This window comes from Euprymna scolopes, chromosome 35 (genome assembly GCF_053919585.1).
Source record: "Euprymna scolopes isolate OS-2025 chromosome 35, ASM5391958v1, whole genome shotgun sequence".
NCBI classification, from domain to species: domain Eukaryota; kingdom Metazoa; phylum Mollusca; class Cephalopoda; order Sepiida; family Sepiolidae; genus Euprymna; species Euprymna scolopes.
Genome location: NC_136516.1, coordinates 69,493,869 through 69,511,460, shown reverse-complemented (window position 1 = coordinate 69,511,460; position 17,592 = coordinate 69,493,869). Strand labels below are relative to the sequence as shown.

Here is a 17,592-nt window from a genome sequence, read left to right as displayed (position 1 = left end):
AAAGAAGAGGATAACTTTAAAAAATATCGGCGAAAAAAGTGACCCCTCCTGTAGAAAAGTGCCTAGTTGAAGGGAAAGATATTAATGTTTTTAGCTACATTTTCGATATTTGTCGTATGAAAGGGCGAACTTAAAAACGATACTGATTTTGGTAAAATCCGTCGCCTCTATTTAAAGTTTAAGGCAGACATGCAAACAGACATACATACATAAATTTCTATATTGGTAACTAAAAATTTTCGATCCAAACTGATGAAAAAGCTTGCCCTATCTCTGAATACCCTTTATGTAAAATTCAAAATATTTAGACGAGAAATTGTCTGAGTAATTTGGAAGAGACCGCAGAGGTCAAGTTTTTAAAAATTTTGACCCCTATTATGACCCCTTAAAATTTATTATTTTGGCTCAAATCAAGTTATTAAGTTAGATCCATGTCCAAGGAACCTATGTCTAAAATTTTTAGTGCGTAGACCCAAAATTGTCGGAGGAGTTTGGTAGAGTTCTCAAAGGTCAAATCGTTGAACTTTAACCCCTTAACAGCCAAATTTCTGGCCGAAAACCGATCACATCGATTTTTCCAAATCTCAGTAACATGTATATCAAATTTCGAGTCTATAAACTGAAAATTGACAGAGTTATTGCGTAGGGAAATGTACACAGACACACAGACACACATACATACAGACAGACACTTTCACTTATATAGATATACTAGCATTTTGGCCCGGCGTTGACCGGGTGTTTGGAGGTGTATGCTGAGCAAAAAACAAAAAACAAAAACAAAAACGGTCAATTTTTTGTAACTTTAACCCCTATTATTACCCCTTAAAATTTATTGTTTTTGGGATCAAATCAAGTTATCAAGTTAGATCCATGTCCAAGGAACCTATATCTAAAATGTCAAGTGTTTAGAACTAAAATTGTCGGAGCAGTTTGGTAGAGTCTGAAAGGTAAAATCATTGAACTTTGACCCCTTAACACCACCCAAATTTCTGGCTGAAAACCGATCACATCGATTTTCCCAAATCTCAGTACACTGTATATCAAATTTCGAGTATGTAGACTAAAAATGGACAGAGTTATTGCGTATGGAAACGTACACAGACACGTTCACTTTTATAGATATATAGATAGATAGATAGACTAATAGATTAAACAAAAATATATACGTATACATAAATATATATGGAAACCATTTTTTGTTTACTGTAAAGATTTTACGCCAATATTATGCAAGTATAAATCATGTAGAATATCTGCATGAATATAATTATACATAATAGTAAACTCTAGATGACCATCTCATAAGAAAACCGAAAAAACTAATAGGGAATTAATTAAAATGAATGTTTAAAAGAATATGCAAATTAGCTAGATCTTTTGCTAGTGAATGCATTTCCACAAAATAAATAATCCCGCATTTTGCTAATTCCTACCCATTGATAAGAAGAAAGTATTTCTTCGAAACTCCGCGGATTAAGGACTATCCACTTATTAAGTGTTTCCTTTTCAGATTAAATATGTTTTTAACTCTTTTCAAAGTGTTTTAAACATGTTTTATTAACTATTTGCTCTTATATATATAATGTATATGTCTGTCTCCATATTTTAAAACTATTTTTTACGGACCGTTCTTTTATGGGTCTTTAGCCGGTTGAAATACCACCCCACATAGATCTGTAAAGAGATAGGGAAGAAAGGAAGAGATGTAAGAAATAAACGAAGGAAAGAAAAAAAAAAACGAAAATATGAAAAAAGGGAGGAGGAAAAAGGAAAGAAAGGAAAAAAAGGGGGGAAAAAGCATAATTAATTTATTTGTGGTAATTTAAAAACATTTCTTCCTACTTGCTACCTGTCTTCATTGGTTACTTTACCTCTGGAAAATAATAACCTTGAATTAAAACTTGACACCTCTTCAGGCGATACAGCTTATACGAAAGAATATTCCCTTTCCGAAATTATTATGGATATTGTCGCAGACATGACAAGTAAGACATTTGTATTTAATACAACTGAATAAATATATGTATACATATATGTATGTACTTATTTATTTGTAAATCGCCACTTGTTTTCGTCTTCTATCACCAACACGGACTATATTTCATTCCTCGCATTGTGATAGCCTTCTAAATCTCTACAACATACGTATCCCCCCATATATATATATATATATATATATATATATATATATATATATATATATATATATATATATATATATATATATATAAAAGCTGTTAATACGCATGACCTGAATTCTGATGGCTATTGTTCCGGCACGATTTCTGCAAATGTGGACTTACATTACCGAATTTTATTTTTTAGTTTAAAAATCGCCGCCTCGCTGTACAATATTTGAAGATATCGACTAAAATTATCCCCAAATTATGCATTTCTTTTTTATATCATTCGGGGGAGGGGTAATGTAGTAAACGCCCCGTTTTTGTTTAGTGGAGGAACTAACGACAATCATTTCTGACAAATCCGTATAATCAATATCAATGCGCGTGTGTGCACGCACCAAAATTATGGACAGAATCATTTTATATTATTTTTAATGTGTCATATATGGGAGACTTTGTCTTTGTATCTGTTTACTTGAAAATAGGATTTAACTTGAGAATGGGATTTTAAGCGCTAAACGCGTAAATCGAATAGACGCATCTTAGTTTATATGCATCAATCTATCATCGTGAGATGCTATGTCTGTCATTTTGATTTGTGTATCTCGCTTAAAATTTGAATGGTATTTTGTCGGTTTTCATCCGTCTCTTTGAAAGAGTATTTTCTTTTGCTTGACATGCTTAATGTTTAAATAATATTTTCTTTGGTCTACCATGCTTAAGTTGGAAATAGTATTTTCTTTTGCATGTCTCGTATAAGATTGGAGTAGTACTTTTATCAATTTGTAACGCTTTGTTTTTAATAACCTTTTCCGTCTCTTATGCTTAAGTTTTAAATGACATATCCTTTGGTCTGTGATGCTTAAGTTTAAAATAGCATTTTCGTCGGTCTGTCATGCTTATATCTGAAATAATATTCTCATTGTTTGTCACGCTTAGGTTTATAATCGCATTTACTTTTGTCTGGCTCAGTTAAGTTTTAAATAGCATTTTCGCCAGTCAGTCACGCTTAAGCTTGAAATAGCATTTCCTTTGTCTTTCTTGCTTAACTGCACATTTAATACCAGCTGTTAGACTCATATTATCCAATAACAATAGAAAGGGAGAGAATAAGATACAGCTTATACGGAAGAAAGACAAAAAATACTCTATCCACAATTCACTTTAAAAAGAGTTGCTTCCTCGAAATATCGTTTACAAATATGATAACCACTTCACATCCGTACTATCAGGCTCAGTTTCCAAATGACGCAATGATAAGTCGTTAAAACACACACACACACACACACACACACACACACACACACACACACACACACACACACACACACATATATATTAATGATGAAATGATTCCAATATTTTTATAATTATGAACAATAAGCGAAGCCAATAATTGCTGATTCTGTTCTATATTCCCGATTTCAATACAATTACCGATAACGATTTCGATTCTTTTAGCATCTCTAAAAATAGAGTTGTCTCTTTTATGTGTATATGTTGACGGGCGGGGTCGTATTACTGCAAGCATCCCATGTGATATGTGCATATATTTTCGCAATCGTAAAAATACATTTGTGGAGGAATCTACAGATGTTAGCTTTACTTGTCGTTTAAAATCAATAATTTCTTTATCATATTATTATTAGTACCAGCAATAAAAATATATGAAGTTTTACATAAAAACAAACAAATAAAAACGATAAAAAATGGAAAATCGGACAAATTTTTCCGATTTCTATACCGAAATAATTCCGATTATTTCTATTTCCTATCCTGACTCGATTAATCGTCCCAACAGTGTTATATATATATATATATATATATATATATATATATATATATATATATATATATATATATATATATATATATATATATACTGATTTTTAAAAAGTTTTTCTTTTATTGATTACTAGCGAGGGGTACCCGGCGTTGCCCGGGTGTTTGTAGGTGTGTGTGAAAAAAAACAGGTGCGCGTGAAAAAAAAAAACAAAGCCTTGACGACGCGCAGTTGGAAAATAGTAAAGTGTGAAAAAAAAACAGGTGCTCGTTTTTGATTGACGTAACGGCGATAGGTATTCAGCAGTCAGCATTTTGTGCGGGACAGTTTTTAATGAAGTCAATAAATCGGTTTGTTTGTTTTCAAAAACCCGCTCCCCCATCTGATATGACGAAGTCGACAAACGTTCACTGGCTCTGAGCCTGTTGTGATATTTATTTGCTTCCCCACTGAGCAAATTAGGTACAAGGCCGTTTTTTAATGTGGAGATGGAGGGAAGGAGGGAGGGAAAGGGGGTACCGAGAGGTGGGAAATGGGAGCTGGATTAGAAACTGTTGGTATGAAGGGTTACCCCTTCAGTGACCAAGTTCAGATATGTCAGGTTACCCCCACATATGGTCTTTGCTAGTCATAGCTTGCAGCATCTGTCAGAACAGATACTACACTTTGATCTTGTCCCCCGTACCGCCGAAGCGGGGGGGGATGGCTCTGGGCCTGTTATTAGAGTCGAGTTTCGCTTTTTGTTTATACCGAAAACCGAATGTAATGCGGGAAATGTGGAATAATTAACGTTTGAAAGTCAATAAAATTAAATAGACAGGCGAGCTCCGTGGTTAAGTGTGAGATATTACAATTTATAGATGATATAAAAAGTTTTAAGAAGTTGTAAACCGAACGAGCGCTTCTCTGAAAGAAGCCTTTTGTGGACATCGAGGAAAAGCGTACATACATACATACATACATACATACATACATACATTTTCGCTTTTATATATATAGACAACATTACGTACAATTGTTTCGGCCGACAATGTTGTCATATAATGATGTTTCTTTAGTTTATTACACTTAAGTTTAAAATAACATTTTCGTGAATCTTTCGCGCTTAAATTTGAAATGCGATTTTTTCATTGATAATCGTGCAGAATGCACGGAGGCATCTTCAGAAAGGCTTTTTGGCTGAAACTAGTGAAAATTCATTTTCCAAAAAAGCAATTGAAAATTGGCTTCACCTGTCGTTTATAATTGCAGTCCAAATGGGCCAAACAACTATTATCCCGTATCGTCTGGTCGACAGAATTTGTTTCGATTCAACATTTCAGGATGTGCAAGCGCCATTTTGTCTTGGCCAGCTCAAGACACGTTGAATTGTTCACATCCTGAAGTTGAACAAGAAAATTTTAGCCACGTAACCGGAACATGATAATGGCACAACCTTCCGGAATATTTACTTCAAATCAAATCAAATTCATTTTGGCAAAATATAGCAAAGTGCAATAAACTATGTAGAGAGACAAGTGGAAGGCATTTATAAGGTCACACGCATATTTTTCAGTGATACCTGATATAAACAAAATTATTACTTATCAGAACTTTGCAAGCAATGAAAATTTATATATCTTTTACATTTTTTTATACCTTTCATTTATTTTCACTTCTTTCTTTCTGTAGCTTGACTATTTATATGAATATATTTCTGCTTTTTTATATTTCTTTTCAGAATATTTTATTTTCTACTCTATTATATTTAATAAAGTACGCATAAACTATTATTTATTATTACTCTATAATTATTATATTTCTACACCCATCTACTACACACCTATTGGCATTTTTATCCCGTACTCCAACTTCCGTTTATCGTCTAACTTACTCAATTAAAATCTTAACACTATGCACTCCCTATAATTAAATCCCTCATAATCATTCTCCCACTGCTACTCCTAATAACTTACATTTCGTTAAGCATAATCGAAGACACCCCCCTAAAAATATACCATAGCATAACCCCCCCTACCTCGATACTTACAACACATAGGTTAAATTGAGCAACTTCTTTCAACAAGCCAACCGTATATTCCCCCCGAGGATTTAAACAGACACATTCTCCACATACATTAAACACATTCTCCACATACATTGAACCTATTATGAGAGATATGCTAAATACATACGTACATTATATAATACAAACCATACTCTTCATATATAACAGAAACCATTAAAGTTCCCTCAAACAGCCTAAATGCAACTATCGCCAGATATCGCATCCCCATTATGTTACCTAGCACTTTCTCTACTCTTCTGATGAGAAGCATAAGGCTTAAAAATGGCATAGCATAAAGCGTCACTTACCAACACCTCTAATTAATGTGTACCTCTGTAAAAAAAAAATGAATAAATCTATCTATATAAATATATAGTCTTATACCTTTATTTTCCTTTTATATATATACTAGCATTTCGGCCCGGCGTTGCCTGGGTGTTTGGAGGTGTATGCTGAGCAAAAAAAAAAAAAAAAAAAAAAAAAAAAAATGTAATTTTTTTAAACTTTGACCTCTATTTTGACTCCTTAAAATTTATTGTTTTTGGTCTCAAATCTAGTTATTAAGTTAGATCCATGTCCAAGGAACCTATATCTAAAATGTCAAGTGTTTAGACCTAAAATTGTCGGAGGAGTTTGGTAGAGTTCTCGAAGGTCAAATCGTTAAACTTTGACCCCTTAACAGCCAAGATTCTGGCCGAAATTCGATCATATCGATTTTCCCAAATCTCCGTACCCTGTATATAAATTTCGAGTCTGTAGACTAAAAATGGACAGAGTTATTGCGTAGGGAAATGTACACAGACGCACGCACACACACAGACATACACACACACTTATTCACTTTTATCTTCTCTTCTTCTCTATATAAATAAAATGAACTCATTTTTTCCCGTCTTAATAGGATTAAAAATCAAGATATTTCATGCAAATATAATATGCACAAACGGCAGAACAATATCTGAGGTGTGTTATAGGCTTATTATTTCTCAAATTCCTCGATAATCTTAGATTTCTATACTTTTTCTGCTTAGATCAATGAAAGTGGTAAAATATTTTCTCTCTTATAAATTCCTCCCCCCCTGCCACCACTTAACACCATTTGGGGATCGTTCACAAGGAACAGTTGAGAAGAGAACACCGGTTTGGCTTCGTAGTTCTTTCATGTGAAGTTATTTAAAATCACTAAACTAAGTTGCAGTGCTCTGTGGCGTAGTGGTTAGCGTGCTGGACAATTCACATTATATTTTCACGTTCGCGCCGACCTACCGTAGTCGTTTTTTTTTTTTTCCTAAACAACTGGAATGGACTTTTCTTGGTGGCCGAACTGTTAACGTTGCAGATGTTTTTTTTTTTTGTTTTTTTTTCACACTTTATTTTCCTACTTTTACTCATGACTCCGGGTTTGATCTTTCCTACTTACCTACCATAACATTTTTTAAAACTCCCCCCCCCCCCGTCGTCCCGGAAACAAACACTCGGGCAACGCCGGGTACCCCCGCTAGTATATATATATATATATATATATATATATATATATATATATGGGGGCGCGTGCGTGCGTGTGCGTGTGTGTGTGTATGTCTGTGTATAAATATCTAAATATATATGTCTGCCTATAAATATATACACTCGGATAGCTATATATCTCATATAAAAACCGAGAAAAAGTTCTCAGAAATTAAGCCCTAGGAACGGTTTTAATTTCTGAGAACTTATTTAAGCAAAATAAAAACAAATGAGAATATGTACTACACACACACACGCACGCACACACACGCACACACACACGCACGCACACACACGCACGCACACACACACATCTATATATCTATAAAAGTGAAAGTGTCTGTCTGTGTGTCTGTTGTGTGTACATTTCCCTACACAATATCTCCGTCAATTTTCAGTCTACCGATTCGAAATTTGATATACAGGGTACTGAAATTTGCGAAAATCTTTGTAATCCGTTTTCGGTCATAATAGGGGTCAAAGTTTAAAATATATTGATCGCTACGGTCTCTAACAAATTACTCAGACACTTTCTGATCTAAACATTTGAAATTTTATATAAAGGTTATTCAGAGATAGGGCAAGCTTTTTAATCGGTTTGGGTCGAAAATTTGAACTACCAATATATAAATGTATGTATGTATGTTTGCATGTCTACCTATAACTTTCAACAGAGGCGACGGATTTTCACAACATCAGTATCGTTTTGGAGCTCGATCTTTCAGACAACAAATATCGAAAAATTGGCTAAAAACATTAATTTTTTAACCCTCAACTGAGCACTTTTCTACAGGGAGAGGTGGCCTTTTTCGCTGATATTGTCGAAAGTTATACCCTCTTTTCGATTGTCTAGCCTTAATTTAAACCTACGTCACTTCCGGTTTGGCGGTGGCCGTAACAGCACAGACGTCAGTGGTTTTTTCCCATTCGCTTCCTCCTTCTCGGTACAGGTTCGAACCTACCTTCCTACTACCACTTTTTTTTTTGCTCAACATACACCTCCAAACACTCGGGCAACGCCGGGCTGAAATGCTAGTATATATATATATATATATATATATATATATATATATATATATATATATATATATATATGTGTGTGTGTGTGTGTGTGTGTGTGTGTGTGTGTGTGTGTGTGTGTGTACTCATAACGACTGTCTACAGCGACAGTTACACACACACACGTATGCACACACACGTGTTTGGTATTAACATAAGCGAGCTTTAATATATTGCATCCACTGTTTAAGTATGACTGATGAGAATGTTGCGATCTCCATTTTCACGAACACGTCAATAACGCAGATAAGATTAAAAAATATGACAAGTTTACAATTTTATTACTTCTCCATCCTACGACTTGTATTTTCTCTATAAGTTTCTTAAGTCTGATAATACGCAGTTCTTACTAAAAGTTGAGTTTCTTCTAAAAAGTGAACATATGTGTCTGCATCGTTTTAACAGTCACGTATTAATATATGTATGTATGTATGTATGTATGTATAATGGTTATACAGATTGGCTTGCTAAATGTAAATTAAATGAAACTCGTGTGATTAATAAATCAATCAAGTGCTCACTAGAGGACAGAGCTGGTATATAGTCTGTTTATTATACAAATATTATTAATTACATATGTGCATACATGTTTCAGTGGAATCCTAATTCAAGGAGACAACTTCATAAGAAACAAAAAGTGATGTTGAAAATTTCAATATTGTTCCATTTTTTATTTTGGTCTGATGAAGAGGTCATCTTTAATGAGGATTCCACTGATGCATTTATGCGCATTTGTAACCAATAATATTTGTATAACAAACAACACACGCACACACACACACACACACACACACACACACACACACACACACACACACACACACATATATATATATATATACTAGCTGTACCCTGCCACGCGTTGCTGTGGCTCAATTTGGTGTAATGAAAAATTCTAATGAAAAGAGAAAATGCATGTTTCTTATATTCTTAGTACAGCAATCCACTCCAAAAAGTAAAAAAAAGGCAAAAATGAAAAAAAATGTTACTCTTGCAGAATTGGATCCTGATCCTCGGGATTACCGTCAATCATGGCTTGGGCTTGACCAACAATCAGTGGATAAATCTGAACGTAGTAAAAATGTTGAAACGCTAAATGTTTTTGTTTTCTGTATACAAAAATGTGAGTTAGTAATTAATATTTGAGTCATGGGGGAGTACTATACACAGATTCGAAAAAGTTGTCCAAAAACAGATAAATGAAAGCAAAGGTAAGTTATATTTCTACCTAACTGGATAATTGTTTAGTGTTTTTATGTAATGTAAAATGTTTAATCGGCTTGAAAAACAGAAATGGTTGCAGACTCTGTTGAATACATTAAGTTTGGGAAAATAAGTTGAAAACTAAAAACTATACAATTCAGTGTCAAAAACCTACCGATTATGTTACCATGACATAGGCTGATATAATCAGTAGGTTTGTGACAGTATTTTGTATATTTTTTTTTAGTTTTAACTCACTTTCTCTAACTTAAAGTAATCAACAGTGTCCGCCACCATTTGTATCTTTCAAATACACCGATAAACACTGTTTTTCAAGCTGACTAAACGTTACATTAAATGAAAAGGGTTTGCATTACTAAACACAGATACAAAGAAGTTGTCAAAAAATAAATATATAACAAATAAATGTTATCAAAGGCAAGAAAAGTAAATTTTCTAACTAACTGGATAAGATTGTAGTGTTTTTCTGTAATGTATAATGTTTAATCGGTTCAAAAACATGCAGTGTTTATCGGTATATTTGAAAAATACAAATGGCGGCAGACTGTATCAGACACGTTAAGTTTGGGGAAATTTTGGAAAAATGAGTTTAAACTAAAAAACTATACAAAATACCGTTAGGAACTTACTCAATATATGTTACTGTGACGTAGGCTGACATATAATAAGTGGTTTTAAACTTTTGCTCGATACAGGTGACGACTTTTAAGAGTCCCTTTTAGTGATTACCTGGTTTGAGGATATTTGTACAACTAAACGGCAAATCCGCCCCCAAAAATCCGGTATTATTTTACTTTAAGGCCCGTCTCATGTTCGTATATAACGAAATATTTTATTGTAGATTTCAGTGTACTAAAAACGAATCTGGAAACCGTTTCCGTCGCTAAAAGAAAGTTTTCATGATATGAAGAAATTACTTTTTCGAAAAGTGGGTGATCATTTTTAAATGTAAATTTTACTTAGAATGAGCACCCACTTTCTGACCACCTGAAAGAGGGGCATTTTTCTGTGTTTTTTGGCTAAAAAGTTTTTTGTTTGATTTCTTTTGCATGGTAATAACCCCTGAACTCTGGGACTATTTTCCATTTCACAGCCGTAGCCTTCGTTTATGCTACGCGCGAGCATAAACGAAAGGACATGGGAAAAATCCCCCCTCTCTCTCAGGTGGCTAGAAAGTGGGTACTTATTTTACGTTAAATTTACATGGAAAAGTGATAGCCTACTTTTCGAAAAAGTCATTTCTTTATATCATAAAAACTATTTTTTTGCGACGGAAACGGTTTGCAGATTCGTTTTTAGCACACCGAAATCTACAAAAAAGTTTTTTGTTATATAAAAGAATGTGAGACGCACGGCCCTTTATGGAAAATTTTATCAAAAATCTGGAAGAAAAGATTTTTCTATAAAAACAGCAAATGAATTCGATAGAAAAAAATGGATGCTATTTTAAAAAAAAATTTCTGTGTGTTTCTTGGCTAAAAAACTTTTTGTTTGATTTCTTTTGCATTTTGCAATTTAAACATGTAATTTTAAAGGATTTTCCAAGGGTAGAAAGAAAGCCCCCCCCCCTCAAAAATCGTGGCCACAAAGTGGGTGATCATTTTACGTTAAATCATTATGGAAAAGTGATCCTCCACTTTTTTAAACTAACATTTTTCATATCTAGGAAACTACTTGTTTGCCTTAATTATAAACGCTATTTTCGTTTTCAGCGACCACGAAAACCTGTAAGAGTAGTAATTTTAAAGGAATTTTCGAGGGTGGAGTAATTCTTCATATTTACCTTTTTTTTTCAATAAAATAAGAAATTAAGAATTAGGTAGACTTCGCAAGGAAAGCTTTTAAAAATAAAAAATTAAGATAAACAAATGGTGCTAGTGCACTTACCGATCCGCGCTATTTTTTAAATCGTATTTCCAAGTTTAATTAAAGTTTTATGATACGTTTTTTTTTTTATTCAATTGTAAGATTAAAGTACAATATATATATATATATATATATATATATATATATATATATATATATAATTTAAAAAATAGGGATTTTTTTTACCCATCTATTAATTAGATAGTTAAATGTTGTAATTCGAAAGTCGTCCGCGTGTGGTGCAGTGGTGCACGTGAAAGGCTAATTTCTACCGGAAATGAAATGGCAACAGTCTCGAAGTTACGAAAAATATTTTTATTTTATTTAATATATTTTTATAATTTGCGATCTTAATGATCTTAATTTATTTTAATAACATGCGAACATTCTTTGACTTTACAGATAAATTTTCTGAAAATTTCAATTAAATTGGTAATGTAAAAATATGGTTCTATCGACTTTGAATGAACCAAGAAATACATTTATATATATATATATATATATATATATATATATATATATATATATATATATATATATATATATATATATATAATATAATATTGCTCGTATATATATATATATATATATATGAATATATATATATATATATATATATAATATTGCTCCTATATATATACTAAAATCCAAGAATCCAAAAAATAAATATCAAAATAGAATGAAAGCACCCCTACCCTTATTTCAGAAGAGCCAGTCCCCCCTCCCCACACATACACATTAGTAACGACCTCGGACCACAGCCGCCTTCCTAAGGAAGCAAATAACCCCAAAATACTATAAAACAATATACACATTCCCAAACCAATAAAAGCAAACACACACACGCACACACACGCGCATACACACACACATAAACACACACACACCCGAGCGGAACTAGTGAACATTGAATAAACACTAGTTGACTCTGCCCTTTAGTTATTATTCCGCAAACGGTAGCCATCTTTATATATATATATATATATATATATATATATATATATATAATATATTATATATTATATATATATATATAGTTATAATTAGAGAGATAGATAGATAGATAGATAGATAGATAGATAGATAGATAATATAATTTGTGTATATCCATTTGTAATGACCGATTTATTTTCCATTACATATCCCACGCGAATCAACCAAGATGCTTCTTCGAAATCAGTCCACCCGCAGCATTAATTTGGTTTACAATTATTTCGACTTTTTTCCATCCATAATTATTCTAGCTTTATAAAAGAGAAAAGTCCAGATTACAATACCTCTATCAGTTTTAAAGACGCACACATAAAGCAATGATGATGTTAGATGACGTTAGATGACGCTATTATTCCATTTTCCAACTCAGAGTCATTTCAATCAATGGAATCTCTCATTTTCCCACCCATACAAAAAATCATCTCGATTTAATCATAATTTCAATTGCGTACTATTATCTTATGAAGATTATTCCGTTATAAGCTCATGTCTTTATACAAAAAATATCTTAACCTATTTTTAGAGTAATAGCTAGCTCTTACTTCACTTCTGATTTGATTGTCTCCCCACTCATGGGTTGAGCTCGCTAGTAAATAGGTTAACGATTGCCGCAATTTAAAGCATTGTTCTTCCTAAATAAAATTGAGACCTCTCGATAGTTGGTAATGTTAATTAATTTTAAAAAAGAAACATAATTTTCCTTTCTTTTGTTGCAAGAAAGATTGCATACAGGTAATTTCTTCCAAGCGGTCGTGTGTCGAAACATCCGCTAGGACTAGCTACACTGGAAACACACACACACACACACACACACACACACACACACACACACACACACACACGCACACATATATATATATATGTATATTAGACTTTTAGCTCATTAAAAGTTATAGTGTGTTGACTTAGACTGTGTGCTTTATGCCAAACTGATGGTTAAATATGTGTGTGCAGTCAGCACCACCCTTATTCAGGGTTTATCCGGCTTCCTCCGAGGGAGGACTTTCATGGGAGTATGAAATTCACAAGCGGTCCCCAGTCGCATATATATGCCCGTTAGGGGAGATGACGACGTTAGGTTTTTTGCAACTTTTTGCAGGGAGGTGTCAACATCCTCCTACATACAGTACCTGGACTTCCCAAATTGGTCACCCATTTTAGTAATGACCAGGCTCAATGTTGCTTAACTTCGGTGATCTGACGGGAACCGGTGTGTCAACGTGATTATGCAGTATGCCGCTGATGGTTAAATATGGTTAAATTCGTGATTTGTGATGGTTAAATATGGTTAAATTCATGATTATGCCGTATGCTGCTGATGATTAAATATGGTTAAATTCGTTCCCATTTTTACATTAAATACTGATCCCTATTAATCCCTAAACGTGCATCTAATGGATACCATAATACTTAGTTCTCTACACCTTATCTTAACAAAGGTCTATACACAATTTCAGTCTAGTAGCTTCTGTTTATATATAGAGATAATGTTATAACAAAAGGAGACTCGGTTCGTTACTAATGAAGCAACATGCATAACTTCATTCAAATAAAACATTTCTTTATATAACTTCTATCGATTGGATTGTTATTCTAATTCTGAGTGTTATTTTTGCAACGTTTCGATCAGATTGTCCTTCGGCCGTCTTTAGGCAGGTTGTTTGGAAAAGAAACAAACAACAACGAACATGCCTGAAGACGGTCGAGGGACAATCCAACCAAAATGGTGCAAAAATAACACTATAGATGAGAACAATAGTCCGATCAATACAAGTAATATATATATATATATATATATATATATATATATATATATATATATATATATATATAAGTGAACGTGTGTCTGTGTGTGTGTCTGTGTGTCTGTGTCTGCGTCTGCGTCTGTGTACATTCCCCTACGAAATAATTCTGTCAATTTTCAGTCTACAGACTCGAAATTTGATATACAGGATACTGAGATTTGCGAAAATCTTTATGATCAGTTTTCGGCCAGAAATTTGTCTATTAAGAGGTCAAAGTTCAACGATTTGACCTTTGAGAACTCTACCAAACTCCTCCGACAATTTTAGGTCTAAGCACTTGAAATTTTAGATAAAGATTCCTTGGACATGGATCTAACTTAATAACTTGATTTGAGCCAATAACAATAAATTTTAAGGGGTCATAATAGGGGTCAAAATTTTAAAAATTGACAGCTTTTTTTTTTTGCTCAACATACACCTCCAAACGCCCAGGCAACGCCGAGCTGAAATTCTAGTATAAAAAAAAACTTTTTTTTATTCGGACTTGTACGAAGTACATTTATTTCACGCCTACATTAATTATTTTACTAAGGCTGAGTTAATCAATGTCTATTTAATTAGTTCCTTTTTCCCATATATTTTAATCCTACAAAGAACATAGTAAAATATTCTTCAGCTTTGGGATTAATACAGTCGTTTGTTGTTTTATCTGTTTCTATTATTCCAATCACAAAAGTCACGTTGATGAGAACACTGCTATCCAATGATTCAATGAAAGGAATAGTTGATTCCTGTTCACTACATAATGCCAATGACTTGTTTACAACGCAGATAGAACGTCTTCCACGCTATGCAAAATCGTTTCCCTTTAAAAATACTTCCACATCATTGTATCAGATTGATCATTTAGTTTCTTCTAAACTCTCAAGTCTCCACCGGTTATGTTGGGTGTTTTTTTTTTTTTAGTGGTATCGAACTTTAAAGTTACAACCCGATATTTCTTAATTCTTCTTTTTTTTTTTTTTCTCTTGGCTTAACTTCGCGAACGAAGATCCTATGAAGGGAGCTGTTAACGTCGACTGCAGGCACGCTTGTGACTGGCGAGCCCGATGTGGGACAAGCAGGTTTGGCTGCAGCGGCTGCAGTCAAAAGTCACGTCAGGTACCACTGCTGAGGCTTTCCGGATCTTCAAGGTAAAGTTGGTGGCAAGTGGACATGGACGTGTCCTTCAAGCTTGTGCAGTGGATTTTTATGGTGAAGTGCAGTGTGCACAGTACTTGTCCTACCCTTTACATCCGTGGCTCATCCGCCATGGCTTAAAAAGGTGGGACGGTGACGGTGATTTCTAAATTACAGATTTGGCAACTACCAGTTATTTTTAGTTAAGCTTGGTTTGGCAATTCATCATGAAGAGACTGACATCCGAGCAGCGTTTGCAAATTGTAAATGATAAGATTAAATTACCGAGAGAAACATTCGATAAATGAACAATTTCGCGAAATAGACTTGTCGTGCAATTTAACTCCCATTAGATTGTTTTCTTTTGGATATTTAAAATTCTATATCTATGCTGATAAATCAGACACAATAGACCAATTAAAAGACAACATCCCACGATTTATTGCTGAAATACAGCCTAATTTAATGCGTAGAGTTTTTGGAAATTGGACCTCTAGATTACGCCATATACGTGCGAGAAGCGGAGTCATATGCCCGAAATTGTATTTAAATTATAAACGCTGAAAATGAATGCTTGGAATAAACCACATATTTGTATGATAAAAATATTTTTCTGTGATTTATTTTAATTTAATTTCGCCGCCTAAAACGAAAATACCATCTATGAGATTTAACACATTATTAGTATCTGCAACTAATGCAACATAAATAAATAATTTTCAAATTAGTTACTTTTCCAACAACAAAAATAAAATTTATTATTACATCTCCATGATAAAGACGAATTATTCACGAACGCAAATTGTTATATTTAATTCGGCCGATTCGATTTCTCTGCTTTCATGGAGTAGGGGGTTTTCTGCTTCCGCCGCCGGGTCGTCGAAATTACTTATGATCACAAAACGTAAGACATTTATTAACCAAAACACATGTAGTTCTAGTTTTAGAAAAAAAACTTCCAGGAAGGAAAGGAAAGAAGAGTCGATTACTGGAGGTATTCCTCATTTTTAACCTTTTTATTACGACTTGTTTTGCATGCTCCCAACGACACTGGTCCCTAACTAATTGCCGTGTTAGAAAAAACAAAAAAAAAAAACAAAAAAAAAAACAAAAGAAAACAAAAAAAAAACTCCGGTTTGAAACTCCCAGCATGCCCATGTGTCCATGTCGTTATTTATTACATTTATAATATATTTTATGGCAGAGAGAGAGAGAGAGAGAGAGAGAGAGAGAGAGAGAGAGAGAGAGAGAGAGAGAGAGAGAGAGAGAGAGAGACTGACTGACTGACTGACTATATATATATATATATTAGTGTGGAATAATTAATCAGAATCTAGAATCGGAAAAATCGAAACTTCTGGGAGTATCAGAGTCGGTATCAGATTTGGAAACAATTGAGTCTAATTAGCGATTCCAAAAGACGATTCTCTTCTTTATTTATTTATTTATTTATTTTTTTTTTTTTTTGCTGCTGTGGTTTAAAACTTAACCGTTGTACCACATTAGTATTAGCAAAAGGCTATTACTAATGTGATAAAATAACAACACTAATAGAAAGACTAACATCAACAAATTCAAGCAAAAATTGCACCAGAAGAAACGGCACGGTAAAATAGCACAAGTAAAAATAGCACAAGAAAAATGGCACGAGTAGATGAATAGAAAAAGTGAGCACAAATGAAAAATATAGGTATAAATCTCATAAATCACCATTTTCAATCCAAAGTGAAAAGTTTTAGATAAAATAAAATTAGTTCGAAAGATAAATTTGTTTAATGTACGCCTCCCCGCTTGTCCAAGTTTATTAGCGAAAATATGTGCAAAACTTACTCAGATTTGTACGGTAATCCGAAAATAAAAACAACAACAACAACAACAACTTTATAACTAAACGAACAGGGGGACCCGACAATTGAATGAGGATCAACAAATGTTCCACCCTTCCATTTTTAAATCAAATTGATTGATTACCTTGTTGCGATCCATCGCAGTGCACCGGCAGGAAGCTTCACATATCTCCCTGCAGTCTTAGTCAACAATACAATTTAGTTTTTATTGTATCGT

At 33.5% G+C, this 17,592-nt stretch overlaps 1 pseudogene; it reads right to left on the bottom strand.

Annotated features, from left to right (window-relative positions):
* Window positions 1-13,722: 13,722 nt before the first annotated feature.
* On the bottom strand, window positions 13,723-13,841 carry LOC145260153 (5S ribosomal RNA; annotated as a pseudogene).
* Between the last annotated feature and the right edge of the window lie 3,751 nt (window positions 13,842-17,592).